Here is a 12,545-nt window from a genome sequence, read left to right on the forward strand (position 1 = left end):
TTTTTTCCTCTCCTTTTTCTTTTTTTTTTTCTTTTTCTCTTTCTCCTCTCGATAATTCAAATAGCGGGCGTGCGCGCTCCGTCGATTAGCCGGGTCACGTGAATCCAACTGCGAAAATCCCTAGGGAAAATCATTTTCTTCCCATGATCCAAGTTTCTCCTGGGTATATTGGCCACGGTGTATCAGATCTGTCGTATATCTTCCAGAAAGATATTACTACGCTGTTACTTTTCTCGCGCGTATCTCGTATCCTCTTAAAACGTGAATAACCAAAGAAACGAGGGAAATCCATTTTTCTTCTTTACATTTGTGGAATATTTTTAGTGTTGGATATTTTTAGAAATTTAATACAAAGAGATGGTGATAACTTTGTTACGTTTTGAATTATTTCCAATCTTATTATTACTATCATTTTTTCCTTCTTCCATTTCAACTTTAATTCAATAAATAATATTGTAATAATATTATAATAATAACAAATAATTTGCCTTGTTTTTATTTAAATATTTTTATTTTATTTTATTATTCCATCATTGAAAAAATAAAATATTTTACGTTAAGCATATATAATTTTTTTTATCTTTATTTAAATATTTTTATTCTATCTCTCTCTCTCTATATATATATATATACTATACTTCGATCACCAAGAGTAAAGTGTTATACATTGATGGATTTTGCAGGATAGATTTAGGATACTCGATGCATGCCCCGCTTATCACCGTTTTTCGCCTCCGCATTTCCCGAACATTTACTTTCAATGCTTCCGCTACTTATCGGAAAATATTACACGACAAAAGATGAGCACGCTTCTTTTATCCTTTAATTTCCTCCTCATCCTAGTTCCTGTCATGTTCATCTTGTAAAATTTTTTTTTTTTTTGTTTTAAATCCTTTACATTACGTTACAAAAGTATCTTTCGAAAATTTTGAAAAATTTTCTTCGGTACGAAAAAATAACAACGATTGAACATTTAAATTGAATACGATGTAGAATCTTTGTTAACAAAGCTGTACAATATGGTTTACGCGAGATTGAGTTTTCTCGAAGGAAAAATCAGAAGAGAAAGAAGATCTGGAATAACAAAGAGACAGTATAGGAGAGCAAGCATGTTTTTCCTATAACAATACGAGCTCTGTCTCTCTCTCTCTCTTTCTCTCTACGTTTTCGCGTGAATCCCTACAATAACATCGGAGACCAAGTAATAACACCAGTTTCACCTGAGATGCGAGGCAAATATAGCGTAGGGAGTTTCATCCTCGACCCAGAAGGAACTTTGTTTAACCGTTGTACCAATGAAATTACACTTTTCGATCGTTGTCGCTTAATTGATTCATTAAACCTCAACCGGTATCGTCGGATTACTGGTACCTAACCAATTGGATTAAATTTTAATTACGGCACTTCGTTTCAAGGTATTTGATTTCAATTTCCCGCACTTGTATTTTACAGGATAGAAACCTAATTGGGGGAAAATTTTAAGGATACAAAACTTTCACAATCGGGAAATTCTCTAGAATTCTCTATTAGAACGTTATAATCAACCAACGAAAAGTTTCGAACGAATTAGATGAGATAAAAGAAAATCCCTAGAATACCACTAGATTCGTAATACATACGTAAAATTTACTTAATTAGAAAAATATTTTTAAAGAAACAATAAGAATTAGAAACCCTAAGATTTATTTACAATCTTAAAATCTGTTAACTAATTACAGAAATATTAAAATAATAATTTTTCTTAAAATTCATTTTAAAATACATTCACGATGCGCTTGACGATACATTCGAAAGCAGGAAGTGGTCTACATGTCATTTTCCAATCGGCCTGGGAAAAGTAACGTGCGAATCGTCCTGTAGGAAGCATGATGAAAGGTGGGAACGCGGTTTTCCATCGTGCGAAAAGGGCCTTTGTAACGCATTGAAACACGGCTTATCGACGCCCACGAGGATTGGTGTTTCCGCCTGTATTCCTGGTACAACTATGGAACAACACGAACCGGATACAGAGGGTGTGCGTGACAGCGGCAAAAAGCAGAGATAAAAAATTCTCGAGACGCGCAAAGGGACTAGTATTATTCGCCCGTCGTACGCGAATCGCTACGCGAATTCTTGAACGCGCGACGTGCGTGCGCATTCGATCACGATATACACTGGTGGCAGCTGCTTCTGCGATGCAAATTCCCCCTAATTGCAGATCGCAGTTCACCGATAACGCGTTTACGGAAAGCTAATAAATTTCTCTAATAACAGGCCGCGACAGGAATTTATAATGAAGAAATTTACGTGGCCGGTTACTTCGAGTGCGCGTTGTATATATAGATCATCTTCACGCGACCGCCATTTTCTCCTTCGAGTCGAGTTTGATCTTGGCCGTATTTCTCTGAGAGCTGGTCGATATACCAGGTTAAGTTTGCTTTAAATAATTAACATTGTGGAACTGGTAGGTTAGAAGGGCCGAAAGTTAGGTTAGGTTCAAGTTCGTCCATATCAAGTCTGTGAAAATTTTACACGAAAGATTGGTCACCTGCTATGACACGAAGTAGTATGATAGAAGTTTTCATGTGTGGTAGGTATATGAGGCTAACTTTGAAAAGTATTCTATTTATCATATCTTCGAAAATATAATTTGAATTACTATATTTATATTGATCTTTCCATAATTTATGTAGGTTATTCTTGTGTAATGTGAAGTATTAATGGAAGTTTTTGACGCATAAGTGTGCGGGCTAACCTTAAAAAATAATGGAAATAGTAAGAAAGTGAATAGTTTCAAGACAAAGGAATCAAATACTATTTGGATATGGATGAAATTTGGTACATTGGCCTTGTCATCTGAATTGATCGTTATTCTCCGATGTTACTCTCTGAATACATGGAAGCCATCTTAAAGGTTTGTTCTCGCATAAATACATCTTGCTCTTCTCTTTGTCTGGCCCGCGGCTTTAGGGAAAAGGCGGAACGTGAGACATATATGGCTAAAACAGAGAGAAGAGCTGATCCGTCGACGAAGGCGATGTCGTCGTCGTTGTCTGTACGCACATTTACACGAAAGCCAATATTTGCACGGCAGAGTTGGCATCAGTTTCCTTTGGTCAGACCTCTCGATGCGGCGTCGTATTTATCGTGCAAACTAACGACGATCGCACCGAACTTCGATATCAAAGCGACGCTGTCAGACAGTAAACGACGAACTACTTGATCCGGATAAATAAAGCGAAGATAGCTGAGAAAGATACACTTACGGTTTGACGATTGATCGGACACAAATTTCTCACTTGATCACTGGTCTCAGATTTCCCTTGAAAAGCCTCGGACTGTTTCTGTTCAAACAACGACTTTAATTCTGTACTTCGATGCAAAGGAAAAAAGGAAAATTCTATTTTTCTTTAGAATTGAACTCGTTTGAAACACTATAAGTTTTAAATTTTTTAAAAAGTTTTTTAATTTATAAGATAGCGAATAATTGTTTTAATTGTTAGAATTTGTTAGCTTAAAAATTATATGCTCGCAAAGTTTCATCACATTGATTTTTTATATTATTAGATAACATGATAGAAATGGGCGCCAAATTCAAATTTCAAATTTTATTTGAGAAACGTTAACTCGTTTTTAATTAAATGGAATAAATTTAAAAATTTTACAGTTTGAATGTTAATTATGGAAAATTATGTGGAAGAGAATAGAATAACTATTTATTTCTTTAGATATTAGGTTTTTATGTATGAATATTATGAAATTATATTAAATTATTTTATTTAGATTTAGAGGTTAATTATGAAAAATATTAAGATCCTAAGCTCTAAAGATAATCTAACTTGTTCTATGCTTTTCTTTAAAAGCCAGTCTACGATGCTCATCTCGATTAAATGCCGCGCCCTAGTGATTAATCATTCTATGATCGCGATATTCTTTGGTCTAATGCGCCAGTAGGTGCCATATGGCAGCACTGTTTACATAGGCTTTTTATCCGACAAATCAAGAGATCTTCGGCTATTTTCCACTGCAATTTTATCGATCGGTAATGCAGTCGTTATTAACTTTCGACAAAGATCTTACCGATGTGGCAAATCACTGGCTTAAACTCGATGAAAGATGCGTTCACAGAGTGTGAAAGACAGAAATCTAGTGTTTTTTGTGGTCATCGTTTGCACGCAGGCAGGCCTGACTCTGACAGGCTATAAGAGCACCGTATAATAAAGGTGGTTCCTTTTTTTTTTTACTATGCGTTATAGTTTAAAAAATATGAAAATTAAATATTAAGTTAAAATATAATTTAAAATATTTTCATCGATTATTACAATTTTTATTCACAAAAGATGCTATATAAAAAATGGCATCTTTTTTGATAACAAAAAAAAAAAAAATAACGTTAAATAAAAAACTTTTGTATAAAAATCTTCATCTGTCGTTGATTTATGTTAAATTCTTGTTTGTTATTTCTACAAACATATATTTTTTTAATATTAATTTGAGGAATATAATAAATATTAGAATAATTTTCAAATTTATGCAAAATACGTTGACGTGATTCCAGTTAATAACCATTAACTTACTTAATAAAATCAAGCATATGTGAAAGAGGCACGCGTGTTAATAGAAAAATGGGAAAAAATAGAAAATAAAAAATAAATTGCAAAGTTATAAAATTATGCATTAATATTAATCTTCTAAATTTAAAAAATATATATATTTATATTAAAATTTTTAAATTTCTTCTTTTTTAAATTAGAGATAAAATAAAATAAATTTTCAAGTCGGGTGAAGACGTGTTCCATCGATGGATGAACGAGCCGAGTTCGTTGATCATTATTGAATTAAATTGTCTGGAAAATTTTTGAGATATTCTAGCCCCTTAAATAAACGAAGTTCTGAAACTTTCCCAGAAAGTTCCAGGGCGATGGAGCGGCGGACTTCAGGCTTTCAGATTATTTAAGACGAGGCCATCCCGGCTGGGTTATCTGTCGCGAATAAATCCGTTCGTTTGCTTATTTACACTGGATTACTCTCGTTTCCTGTAACTACGGAATGTGCAACTTGGTATAACTTCTCAGATACTTTCTCAGATTTTTCGAGGATTCTTTACCTATTTTTATTCATCTCGAAAGGACACGAAAAAATTTAATTTTCCATTTATTTAAAAGTATAAAGATAATATATAATGAGTATAATAAATAATTAAATAAAAAGTAATAAAAAGATGGATCAAGTTCACAGCCAATAATAAGCAATCTTATTTATATCAATTCTATTGCATAAAATAAAAAGCATCACGTGATCAGATAGATTCGTTAGAAATAAAAATTATTCTAACTCGATTTAATTTTAGAAGAATTTCTTATCTATTTTTATAAATTTTCATTCAAAAAAAGTAGAAAAATAGAGAAAAAAAAATATTTATTTTTTATATAGTTCAGTCAATAGTTGGCACTAGGCCCTCAATTGCATAGAATAAAAAGGATTATATAGATTCGTTAAAAGGTTAAACTGGCGGAACAAGAAGGAAAATGAAAACTTTTAACTTCTGATTATTCGTTCCTATGTGATTAATTAACGATACACTCAATCTCGTCTATTTGTCTTCACTGTATCACATAGCTTTTTTCTTTGGTTGAATTCGATCGATCGAAAAAATTCCAACAAAAACGGGCGTGTGAAACAAAACGTCAAACGATTGGCCCTGTAAAAACGGTTCTAGTTGCACGCGCGATCATTGTGAATCCTTCAAAAAATTCCTCTTGATAAACCGTATAAAAATTTTTATAAAGTATTCATATATCATATAAACGAACATGAATGGTCAAACAAAATATCATTGAATATGTTAGAATGAATGAATCGAGTACGTGTACACATTTGTACTAATTATTGTGAATTATAATATTATAATATTTCAATTATTACACACACGATGAAAATAGAACACAGAATTTACTAATCATTAGAATAATACTTAAAATCATCGAGAAATCTAATAGGAAAATTTTTAAGAAAAATTAATTTAATTTTTTTTAATTTTAATTTAATTTTATTGATCTCGATGTATATAATAAGAAAATATAATGGGTAAAAATGGCTGAATATTTCTTATACATATTATACACATTCTTATATATATATAATATTTATAATAAAAATAGAAAATAAATTTTACTAAAAAAATATGACTATAAATCAACTTAATGTAATCCAACAGAAGACGAATTTACATAAAGTGAACGATATCATGCGATATTTCACAGTTCTGATTCTTTTCTCTGATTCTAAATGCATTGTTACAATGGACACACGTTTACAATAGAGTATCGGTGAGAGAATAGGGAGAAGAATACAAAGGAAGGCACCAAGTCACGTTGACGAAACATGTAGGCATTATGACTGCCGCACAACCGATGAGCGTTCAGTTTCAAACTATCTACATTACTTTTTTAACACGAATTATATGAGATAGGAAAGAAAACTATGAAAAGAGATGCAAATTTGATTCGTTGTTTTTCGTAGATCCAATGCAAATTCATAAGGAATAGTTTATTACCTAAAAGTACCACGCAAGATCTAACAAATTAGATCTTCTAGCAACGCGACACTAAATTACACAAAGCAAATAGATAAGATCTTTTGCCCTTGTACTGCTGCGAGTGCCATCTTTCCATCTCTGCATAGAACTTCAAAGAGAACCTCAAATCCAATACTCAAAAATTCCAATGAAATTGCATCTTTGATGAATCTGAAATGAATATATAATATAATAGTAATAACGATATATATATCAGATAGATTAGGCAATATAATTAGACAATGTAATCCATATAAAGTTTAAAAAAATTTAAGCACACTGTTTATACCATAAAAATTTGTTAAAAATAAATTTTATTCATTATATATTAATTAATTATTCATTATGGCTGTAATTGATTTTTTTCACAAATAGATATAAGTATTTATAATTAAAATTTTATTGACATATTGACATTAATGTCAAACCTAACCTCAACTTTGTTATAAACTAAACCTGTCATTCCATTCCCGCATATACAGACAAATGATGGATCGAACTTTAGTTACAATCATGTCATTTGCAAGCGTGCAGGCTAACGCGATGCCACTTTGTTCACTCAGCGAAAGGCACTATCTACATGAACATGGTAATCAGGGGAGTCACTCAAACGGCAGTAAAGATAACCGATCTTCAGTGACTCTATATTACCATGCCACCACTGGTAAAATAGTTTCCACGTGAATGTAATTAGTTATAGAAGCTAATTACCTCGATGTTACCATTCGTGCGATGCGACGTCGGTTTTCAAATGGAATTGGCCACACCTACCGACAGCCAAAGAAAACCTTGATATCATCAAAATGGATTGTATATATATCTAACCGTATAATTTCTCCGAGTGGGGATGGGTTACCATACACATCAGTCAGGCCGAAATTAAACCCCTTGAAGCGGTTCTCGTGAGTTCATTGAACATGTGAAGCGTAACATCGTTGGGGTAGGTTCTGTTTTCAAGATTTCACGATCCACTTTGAGACAGTGAAGAGACGTGTACTATTTCTTGAGGAGTTGAATAAGAGAAACGGTGTTGTGTACTGCAAGATATTGAATGGTAAGCAAAGTATGAATGTTATTTAAATATTGATAAATTTTACCATTTTGTCGAATATTCAAGAAAATGTGAGACTAGAAGAAGCGAAACTGTATTATTAATGTTATTAAAAAAATTATATAACAAAATTTGCGTAAGAGAATCATTATTGTATAACATTAATCCGAATATTAATAATCTAACGAAGGTAACCTCATTTTAACCTCATCAAAGTATATCTCTTAATCTGAAAATAGAAAAGAAAATCGTCATCAAATTAAAAAGGAAATCTCATCAAAGGCTTCGTTATCAAAGTTGCTGGACCGATGACTGAGGAGGACCCAGGATCGATGTAGCGCGAACAGGCATCCAGGATCAAACAGACGGTATAATGGAATAGAATCTCTTTTGTTTTTCCTCGATCCATTTGCGGGCGTCCAACCGGAAAAGCTTTGCAGTTTGCCAGTAGAATCCGGTTTAATTACCGATCCGATTGCGGCAGCTACGTTAGATCTCATCCGTTGTTGCGACGTGCCAACTTCGTTGCTTCGAATCTCGTGTGTATGTGTGTATATACGTATATGGATGGTTTGGACGTGTGGATAAAAAAAGTCGATCGGAGCGCCACCGAGCGGATTAAACGGGAGTGTAAGAGGAGTGGTGGAAAGAGGAGAAGCAGGTGGAAAGGAAACGAGCCACTGTAAATAGATACGTGTGCCAGGAACGAGGAGGGGTATTCTTCCCCGTTGACGGGGAATCGAACCTCGATCGCGGCGAGACGGCGGGAAGGTGTGAGAACGAACGAGTTCCTGCGGTTGATTTTAGGTTCCTGTTCTCGAATGAATGATATTTCAACGATAGTTGGCAATCTAGCGAATTCTTTTTACCAAATCTTTTTCAGGATATTCTTTGTTAACTTCTTTGGAAGTGGATCAATAACCGGGTGGACCATTTTGATATCGTCATTGTTTAGTAAGTTAGTAAGTAATGAATTTATAAGGGAAAAAAGTTTGTAAATTTATCGATGTCATTTCAACGAGAGCGATAACGAGAGAATTATTTTTATTCTTTTAAAAAATTTATTTTTTCGTTTTGTGTCACTTTTCTGTTTTCTAGAATATGATAAGATTAAAAAGATCAATTTATGAAAAAAATTTATGAAAATAATTCGTGTTATTCTTTTAATATGTGTCGTTGAATAAGAATGCTTTGTACAATGAAGTTATATTTGTAGGTTAGGTTTTACCGGCCTGCCATTATAGGATCCTAATTCGATTTATGGGTAGCTGGGAGAGGAAGGAAGGAAATTCCGGCCGTGGAAACGATAAGTTTTGGCGGATGCAATGTATCCGGTGATTTAGCATTGTGGCGGCCGTGTATCGTCAATGGGCGCACGCAGGTAGAACGACACATAACGCCAGTTCTTCCGTCCTTGTCTTCATCGATTTCCGATTGATCCTCATTATCGATTCTTCCTCGGCTGCGCCCCTTCCTTTTAAAAAATCCTCCTCTTTCTCTTCTCGTAACGACTTTATCGGACATTCTTATTCAAATTTAATACTTTTTGGAGGTTATCTTTGGATTCTGCTTTGAAGTTGACCTAATACACCGATCCTTTAAAGAACTATTCGATTATCTCGAACGTCTGAGAATGTTGGATTGCCAATAGATTTCATTCGCGATTGCATAAATGATGATCGTATATTTTGTCAAATGACACAATAGAATTAAATACAAAAAAAGAAAAGATATGTAGGAACTTTTAGAGAGTTCCCTATATCTTCTTTTGGAGAATTTCCCTAGATAGATATATGACAATAAAATGATATTTTGTATTTATTTATTTTTCTCAGAGTTTTTAATATACGAGTTTTTAATAAAACATATTAAAACATTAGGATATCATTGTTAAGAAATTAGTTATCTAAAAATCAAATTTATTCTAGTTATATTTCCCTAGATATACAAACACGAGGAAAACTGTACGAGATCTTTTATCGAGCGTTGTCTAATTGGATTTCTACCACGACACATCACGTTTTTATCGGCAAACTTAAGACGCGTACCGTTCTGCCATTTCGATAATACGCTTTCACCAGTATTAAGTTAAAGCCAGCAGAATCTTCGAACGTCTCGTTCGTTTTCCGACGCCGCGTAATCTTGGGATATCTTAAGATATTCCGAGCGTCTTTCAAGGCATGAATGCGTAATACCCAGGGAAAGCGCAATTAGAGGGGAAACGCTGTGAATAAATAAAAACGGGGTAGCGAGATTCTCGCATAGCATGGCCGCCTGGGGGAATTTTTATCGAGAAACTTTTGTTATGATAAACCGGGTGCACCAGAAGAGAATGGCGCCGACCGGAGGGGAGATGGAATCGGCGAATTGTCCGACAAAAGTATCCACAAGTGCGTCTTCTTTTTCAACTCTAAAAAAAATTGAGTTCATTCATTCCGAGAATAGATACGATGTTTCTTTTTTTTTTTTTCCTATTGCTATAAAAAATTATTCGAAATCCTTTCTGTAGACTTACGTCTTTAGGTTATGGCCTAGTTTTCCATCATAAAAAAAAAAAAAAATATTCTGGCGAGATTGAATAGTGTTTCGGTGAGTAATTCAGACTTATTTAGGTTAAGTTATAATAGGATGTCTACAAATTAGGTCAGATTCCTTTTCTATTACAATGACAACTTACTTGACCGTTATAAAAGGGAATAGAAATTCGATAATCGATTGGAATTACGTTATCGTAAATTATAATCGAACGTTCTATAATAGAATCAAACGAAACTATCAATTTGTGTAGTATATATACGTCGATAGGAATGCTCGGTCGGTAATCTTGTCTAGTAACATTTTCCATCGTTCGATATCGATCCAAAAGGATTCACCTTTAACTTCGCCCATTAGATCTGACGGATCAAAGATTCGTTAGAAATTCGCCGGAAGTCGAATTCCTGGCCCGTGGTCGGACGATTACCCGGGGATTGAAGTTTTTCGCAAAGCTGGTCGACGGATTAATCCCCCGAAGGGAACGCGTCACGGTTTAATTCTTCAGAGGGGGATTTAAAGTGGCGCGGGGGCCAATCGAGACACGCGATTAAGAGTTAACAACAGGCAAAGAGCCGAACAATTGGGCCGGCGGATACGGAAGGCAGAAGATTTAAACGTCTGCTTAAAGGATCAGCCGATAAGATGGTCTCGCAGCCAAGTTTCATTTGACATTTAAATCGAACTATACTCGAACGATCCTTAACCTGTTTCGTTTTTGTACCCTTCGAATCGAAAGCGTACAGAACGAAGCAGATACAGAATACGTAATATTGTTCTTTTAATTTTAATTTTTTGAATTTTAATTAATATTTTGTAGAATTAGAAGATATTTTAAATTTTTTAGATGTTATAGAAACACATTGTTAAATAATAACATCAATAAATAGTTGAGAACTCTGTTTGACCAGTTATAGAAAGAAAATGATATATTATGAACATAATGATATTTAATTAATTTTTTGAGAGAAACTGATATTCTTTTTTTTTTTAGTTTTGATTCAAGAGAATATTGTGAATAAATATGGTTGATTGAATATGAAATCCTTTTGTGAATAATTTAATCTGAGTATTTAATGATCATGTATATATAATTTACTTGAATAAAAAGTGCTTGTTTATAGCGTTTACAAAAACTTCTGTGGCAATATGTATATATAAATTATTTTAAAAAAAAACAACTATTATTCCCTAATCTAACTTAAATTTCTCCTTTTAAGAGATTAAACATGTAAATTACTTCATTACTTTTAGATTTATCTTCCATTTTAAATTCAAATATTTTTTAAATTACGATAATATCTTGAAAAAATGTTATCTCTCTTCACGTAAATTTACAAAACATAGCTAAACAATGGATTACTTTTTAATCAAGTTAATATTACCGTGATCTATAAATAGAAAATTTTAATTTTATTAAAATGGCATCAAATTTAGAACAAAATTTATAACAAAGAAGAGCAAATTATCGAATTAATTCGAAGCAATCTTTTCAATTTTACGAAATTATATAATTGAAATTCTATAAACGATGTATTTTCCAGAAATTTATTGGTAAATTTTGTACAATTATACGTATTGTTTGATGAAGAAATAAAAGAGTAATTAACTCGAATATCTCTTTCGTTCTAGCGCTCTTCGGCCAGAAAGCAATTTCAATCTGAATTTCTGAGATCTTCGATACACTTGAAAAGTAAGGTTGTGAAGGCTTGACACAGATCGTTGGAAAATATTATTTTAATAGAGGTGTACGGAAGTTCGTTGCGTTGCGCGATATCAAGTATCGTGCTTTCCTCTCTGAAACTAATTACATAGTTAAAGAGTTAATTATTGCAGTAGAACGGTGCCGCGGAATGCAGAATCGTCGCAATGTGATCTACTGTTGGTCACGAAAATATTCTGGTAATCTGACTATTTCCTACTTAATTCTTCACATATTCTTTTCCATTAAACTCCATTTTATTCTGAAATACGAAAAATGTTAATAAAATGAATGTTAATAAAAAATAGAATTTATACTACTAGAAAAAAAAAAAACTTTGAATTATTTCTTTATTTTTTTTCTCTAAAGTGCAACCTATAAATATTGTGCACACATAATATATATTTTAGATAATTTAATATTGAATTTATTGTATGTATCAGATACAATACGTAACAGATTACATTATTTATTAAAAAATGTACGAGTTATCTTTATCGGAGATCGATTCTCGTCACCGAGACAACGAAAGAAGTTGAAATGTATTTTTCAAGCGATTGCATTCGAGCGATTTAATTTTGCACTAGAAGCGCCTGTACATAGGCAACCGGTTTAACGTCAGCGTACGCATTTGACCGTGCAACAGGGAAACGTTCAATGGCATTTATTTAGAAAGCTTCTTCTTGAAAAAAAAAAAAAAAAAA

General features: G+C 33.1%; 1 protein-coding gene across 3 annotated transcripts in view; it reads left to right on the forward strand.

The window, feature by feature from the left end:
• Nucleotides 1–12,545, forward strand: part of LOC102680362 — a 56,830-nt gene that overhangs the window by 24,642 nt on the left and 19,643 nt on the right. Inside the window, exon 1 of one of the 3 annotated variants that reach the window (XM_006607511.2) lies at nt 2,671–2,893. The exons of the other annotated variants lie outside the window; for them this stretch is intronic. The gene's annotated coding sequence lies outside the window, so the exon portion shown is untranslated. Of the gene's footprint in view, nt 1–2,670; nt 2,894–12,545 lie in introns of those variants that run through there. 3 annotated transcript variants of the gene reach the window in all.

This window comes from Apis dorsata, unplaced genomic scaffold, assembly GCF_000469605.1.
Source record: "Apis dorsata unplaced genomic scaffold, Apis dorsata 1.3 scaffold_5, whole genome shotgun sequence".
NCBI lineage: Eukaryota > Metazoa > Arthropoda > Insecta > Hymenoptera > Apidae > Apis > Apis dorsata.